The sequence below is a fragment of the Gorilla gorilla genome, chromosome 14 (genome assembly GCF_029281585.2).
Source record: "Gorilla gorilla gorilla isolate KB3781 chromosome 14, NHGRI_mGorGor1-v2.1_pri, whole genome shotgun sequence".
Classification (NCBI taxonomy): Eukaryota; Metazoa; Chordata; class Mammalia; order Primates; family Hominidae; genus Gorilla; species Gorilla gorilla.
In genome coordinates this window covers 79,408,507-79,414,506 of record NC_073238.2, presented here as the reverse complement: position 1 = coordinate 79,414,506, position 6,000 = coordinate 79,408,507, and the positions used below count along the sequence as shown (strand labels likewise).

Sequence of the window (6,000 nt, the reverse complement as noted above, 5' to 3'; positions counted from 1 at the left end):
CTGGAAACCATCATTCTCAGCAAATAACACAGGAACAGAAAACAAACACCACATGTTCTCACTCATAAGTGGGAGTTGAACAATGAGAACACATGGACACAGGGAAGGGAACATCACCTAAGGCATGCGGGGCTTAAGGGGGGGCGAATCACGAGGTCGGGAGATCAAGACCATCCTGGCCAACATGCTGAAACCCCGTTTCTACTAGTAAAAATACAAAAATTAGCCAGGCATGGTGGTGTGCGCCTGTAGTCCCAGTACTTGGAAGGCTGAGGCAGGAGAGGTGGAAGTTGCAGTGAGCTGAGATTGCACCATGAACTCCAGCCTGGTGACAGAGTGAGACTCTGTCTCAAAAAATAATAATAATAAAAAATAATAAAAAATAAAAAAATAAAAAAAAACCTAGTTGACAGGTTGATGAGTGCAGCAAACCACCATGGCACATGTATACCTATGTAACAAACTGCACGTTCTTCACATTTAAAGCATAATCCAGTCTAATGTAACCAATCCACAGGTGCTGCACAATTAGAATGAGTCTAGTTCAGCTTCATTCAGCTTATTCCTCACATGTTGAAAATTTTAAAAATAATAAAAATTTCAGCCTTGTTTGATAACTTTTTGCACTTCATAAGAGCAGTTTGAAAAATTATGATTTAAAGTAATTAAGGTAGGTATCTATAACCAGATCATATGATTAGGTATTCAAAATAGCAAGATTATTCAAAAGGAAATACACACATGAATATTTTCTTACTATAAGAAATATTTTATTATATTATATAATAATATTTCTTATTACTACATAATATATTCTTTATTCTTTTGTTTGCTTATTTGTACCTAAAGGTACAAATAAGAAAAAAATAAGAAGCTAAATAGTTAATGGCTCAGGCTTATATAAATATATACATATTTTATATATATATATAATGCACACATATTACATATATATGAAGAAGTATAAATACATATATAGTATCCTGCTATCTCCAAATATAATTTCATAGCAAAAACTTGAAACAAGAAGCTGGAGAAAATACCACTACCTTGAAGAATTTGTCCAAAGAGAGGAAAATTATGTAGAAGAAAAAATTGACATGAAGGTCATTTCTTCATGCACATGTTCAGTGATTGATGGTCCACTTTTGAAGAGATTCCTGCAAATCAAGAAAAAAAAGTGTTATAAAGAAATCACAAGAGTGTAATGAATTATAGTTAGAATATAAGAAAAAATTAGGTAGTTCAGCTCATGACAGGATTCATAGAAAAGGGAACCTGAATATAGAATGTTAAAATGCCCATGATATTAATGTTAAGTTTGTGTCCTTGAAGAGATATAGGTAGAAAATGGGGTGTGTATACATATATACATACATACAAAATCCCTAATGCACATAATAAAATCTTTAAGAGTATTTGGAAAATTAGTATACAAAGAAATATTTTGCAAATGTATATTACACAGACACCTTGTCCCTGATCCTGTCCATACTTCTGAGGAGGTAAAATCAAAATATTCTTCTTGTGCATTAAACTTAATACTCTAACAGTTATTTTGTATGCATTATCATTTGGAATATCAGTTGTGAAATTAGTATTTTTAGGAAAGAATAGAAATGTTTTATGTTGTAACTTTTTAAACAGTTAAAATATTTAAATATTTAAGATAGAATTGTTATTTAAATGGTTATTTAAAATTATTTATTATTTATTTTATTATTATTATACTTTAAGTTTTAGGGTACATGTGCACAACGTACAGGTTTGTTACATATGTATACATGTGCCACGTCAGTGTGCTGCACCCATTAACTGGTCATTTAGCATTAGGTATATCTCCTAATGCTATCCCTCCCCCCTCCCCGCACCCCACAACAGGCCCTGGTGTGTGATGTTCCCCTTCCTGTGTCCATGTGTTCTCATTGTTCAATTCCCACCTATGAGTGAGAACATGTGGTGTTTGGTTTTTTGTCCTTGAGATAGTTTGCTGAGAATGATGGTTTCCAGCTTCATCCATGTCCCTACAAAGGACATGAACTCATCATTTTTTACGGCTGCATAGTATTCCATGGTGTATATGTGCCACATTTTCTTAATCCAGTCTATTGTTGTTGGACATTTGGGTTGGTTCCAAGTCTTTGCTATTGTGAATAGTGCCGCAATAAACATACGTGTGCATGTGTCTTTATAGCAGCATGATTTATAATCCTTTGGGTATATACCCAGTAATGGGATGGCTGGGTCAAATGGTCTTTCTAGTTCTAGATCCCTGAGGAATCGCCACACTGACTTCCACAATGGTTGAACTAGTTTACAGTCCCACCAACAATGTAAAAGTGTTCCTATTTCTCCACATCCTCTCCAGCACCTGTTGTTTCCTGACTTTTTAATGATTGCCATTCTAACTGGTGTGAGATGGTATCTCATTGTGGTTTTGATTTGCATTTCTCTGATGGCCAGTGACGATGAGCATTTTTTCATGTGTCTTTTGGCTGCATAAATGTCTTCTTTTGAGAAGTGTCTGTTCATATCCTTCGCCCACTTTTTGATGGGGTTGTTTGCTTTTTTCTTGTAAATTTGTTTGAGTTCATTGTAGATTCTGGATATTAGCCCTTTGTCAGATGAGTAGGTTGCAAAAATTTTCTCCCATTCTGTAGGTTGCCTGTTCACTCTGATGGTGGTTTCTTTTGCTGTGAAGAAGCTCTTTAGTTTACTTAGGTCCCATTTGTCAATTTTGGCAAATTTATTTAGAGATTATGACATCATGGTCCAGATATCTTTGGGTTTTGGAGGTATTACTGGAAAAAATTCATAGCCAATGTGGCAAGTTGTATATTCTCATTTGAATCTGTATGTATTTGTGTATGTACATGTTTATATGTGTGTATGTGTGCTTTAGGGAGTACCTGATATAAACATTTTATGATATGTTATTTTATCTTATCCTACTGTCCATGTTAATCCATTTGTGTAAGATATTGAAGATTTTGTTAAAGTATTGTCAGAAAATAAAAAGTGCACATCATGGAAGGAAAAGGTCATAGACAAATTATCTTGCAAAGTACAACTAGCAAAAAAAATACATTCAATTGGGAAGACAATATATTTTCAAACTATTTTTTGGAAAAAAGAACTTGCCCTACTACATACACATATGTTTCTAAAAAGAATAAAGCTAAGAGATAAAATTTGATTTACCTAGAAATTCAAATGAATGAAGGTGACTTATAAAGAAATGCTTATAAGATTGACAATTGTAATTTGTGTTCTCTTTGCCTAATCCATTGATGACCTAACAAAAACTTGGTGTTGTTTTATTTTGCTCTGTTTTAAATACTGGCCTTCTATCAACCTTGGCATTTGTCTAATGATGGATATGTGAAGGAATAGAATTTATCTCCTAAATGTACATTGTACAATAGTTAAAAATCACCGTATCAAAGAATCTTATAATGGGGGAACTGAAACTGAAGGATTTAATAAATCTTATCCCTTGTCACCTCCTACTTATTAGCAACCTCAAATTTAAGTCTAGGCTACCTTGGTGTCAGATTAGCAGAAGTTGCATAATCTTTGGGGACCTAAAGTTGTGCATTTGCATATTGAACCCTGAGCCTTCAACATAAAATTGTAGGTTTTATTTATAACAATACACTTTTTGAGTTTAAATTTGCCACCTTTGTAAAAAAGTTGTGTTGGAATGTATGTTTCAGAGTTAATTTAAAGATCAGGATATTCTAGAATTTCTAAGGATATATATTTTAATGCAGACATTTTTCCTCTAATAAATTCCTTAAAAATAAAAATAATATTACTGTTGTGATTATTAGTGCAAAATGTTGTTCTGTACTTTTTTTGACTTGAGAGTACATGGTTTTACATAGAGACTCAGAGAGAATAAATTATGTCAGTATGAGTTCATTCATCTCTTAAAAAGCAGGATCTGAGGCATGGGAAATGAATGACCAACGACGGGACAGTTTCAGGGTCCATGAAGCATGAAAGAAAAGAAGCCAGAATTTGCCTTCCTTTATGCTGACTTCTTTCACAATTTCAAATGGATGACTGATAGAATAAATTAACATGATAGAGGCACAATATTCTTTTTCTCAGATAATGAGAGATGCTTGGATAAAACATTAGAAAAAAATGTAGACATTTAAAGAAGTGACATTAAAAATTAATTATATCTATGTTTCTTATCATTTTATATTTTTACATAATTCAACAGATCATTCAGGTTATTTAGAGTTTTTACCAAGACTTAGTATTTTAGTAGTGCTAAATAACTGCTACTAAGGTGTTGGCTAATAATTTTTTTGTAAATATTTAGATGCATTACTTTACTTACAGATACTTCTTATATTTTAAGGTAGCTAGACTTACCAAATACATTTAAGCACTATGAAGTCATTTCTATCAAGATACTCAGTTGGTTAAATATTTTTATGCAATCCATGTCCCAAATGAATGCTTCCCATAAATCTGGGTATTTTCAAAGAGGAAGAAATTTAAAATGCCTTTAATAAACCCAAATATGTATATTTAGTCTAACTATTAGTAGGTGTTAATAGACCAATGTGTTTATTTTTTTAAAAATCATCCTCACCAAATATACAGTAGCAAGCAACAGCAGCAACCTGGTAATCTTAAGATTCTATGATGTAAGGTTTTAGTGCGCAGATATTCAATTAGTAATCACATGAAATCATGACATTAAGGGGCAAATAAACTAGAACAAAACAAAAATATATGAACAAGATCGAAAGCATTCACAAATAAGATTTGTCAGTCATTTCCACTTAATTCGTTTTCATGGTAAGCAAATTAATTAAAGAAATTGAGGCCAGTGACCTTCTCCTTCTCTTTCACTCTCTCTTTCATTTTTCATTTCAGTCTCTCAAGAGTCACGCTTGACTCGAAGATCTTAAAAAGTAGGGGAGGTGAAAAGCCCTCCAGTTACTATGATCTTGTCTTGCCTGGTATTTATTATTTCTCCTGTTCACAGTAATCATATGAGTTGATTACAAAGAGTAATTCAAATTTGTCTTTGCGTTGTTAACTTCACTCAGGTAGAGAAAAAGCTAATCTTGGTCCTCTAGTTTTGCTCAAAGTTCAAGAGGAACAGAAAGAAGAACTGGATTAGCCTTTACACCCTCTCAGCAAGCGCTCTTTCCGTAATTTGTTTTTAGCCTTTTGGGAAACTAGGTGATCTACTCTCGTTTTTAAAGACTCGTATACTTTTAGCCACATTCAACAGGAATGAAGAGAACTACCAAAATGTAAATACAAATTATCTAGAACAAGCAGCCAAAGGGTATTTTTTTAAAAATCAAAAGGTCCACTCTTGTATTCCAGCATCTTAGCCAAACACACAATTCTTCTCTAACCCTATTTTCATATAATAATTATTATAATTAAAGTGTCACGGGATTTCCAGACTGCTGTATATCAGAGATGAAAAATACATTTAAACTCAAAAGAATGTTGCTGCCTCCTTAGCATTCATGTGTCTGTAGAAGCTGCTCTTATCCTCCTGGTGAGAACTCTGCTATTGTCTCTGTCTAAATAACAGAACCAGAGTGACGATCTGATGCACTTGCTGCCTAGTCTGAGATGTTTAAAACCACAATCTGTAATTTATTTCACCGTGAGTATCTGTATGTAAGTATATAGTTTGCAAATTATATTCTAAAAGGTAGTATCATATTTTGAAGAATTTAACTTCCTTTCAAAGCACAGGGAGGGCTGTTACACTAGTGGAAGCAAGAAAAAATATTAAAAAAAGAAAGTGTGGTAAGAGTGAAGAAGCAAATTTTAACATATCAGACCACACATACACAACTTCGTGGACACATTAACTGTTTCTAGATGTGGAAATAGTTTCATGTGTGGAACTAGGGGGAGGTGTTATAAGTTTGAGATATGAAGAGAAGAGGTAAACGTTTGTCATTAGACTATTAGAAAGCTTTTTTGAGTACAGCCAATTCTTGTTGT

At 33.2% G+C, this 6,000-nt stretch overlaps 1 long non-coding RNA gene across 1 annotated transcript in view; it reads right to left on the bottom strand.

Moving 5' to 3' along the window:
• Positions 1-1,125: 1,125 nt before the first annotated feature.
• LOC129526316 (uncharacterized) overlaps positions 1,126-6,000 on the bottom strand; it is a 78,690-nt gene continuing 73,815 nt past the window's right edge. The window contains exon 8 of the long non-coding RNA XR_008670977.2: positions 1,126-1,160. This is a non-coding gene — a long non-coding RNA (uncharacterized lncRNA). The remainder of the gene's footprint in view (positions 1,161-6,000) is intronic.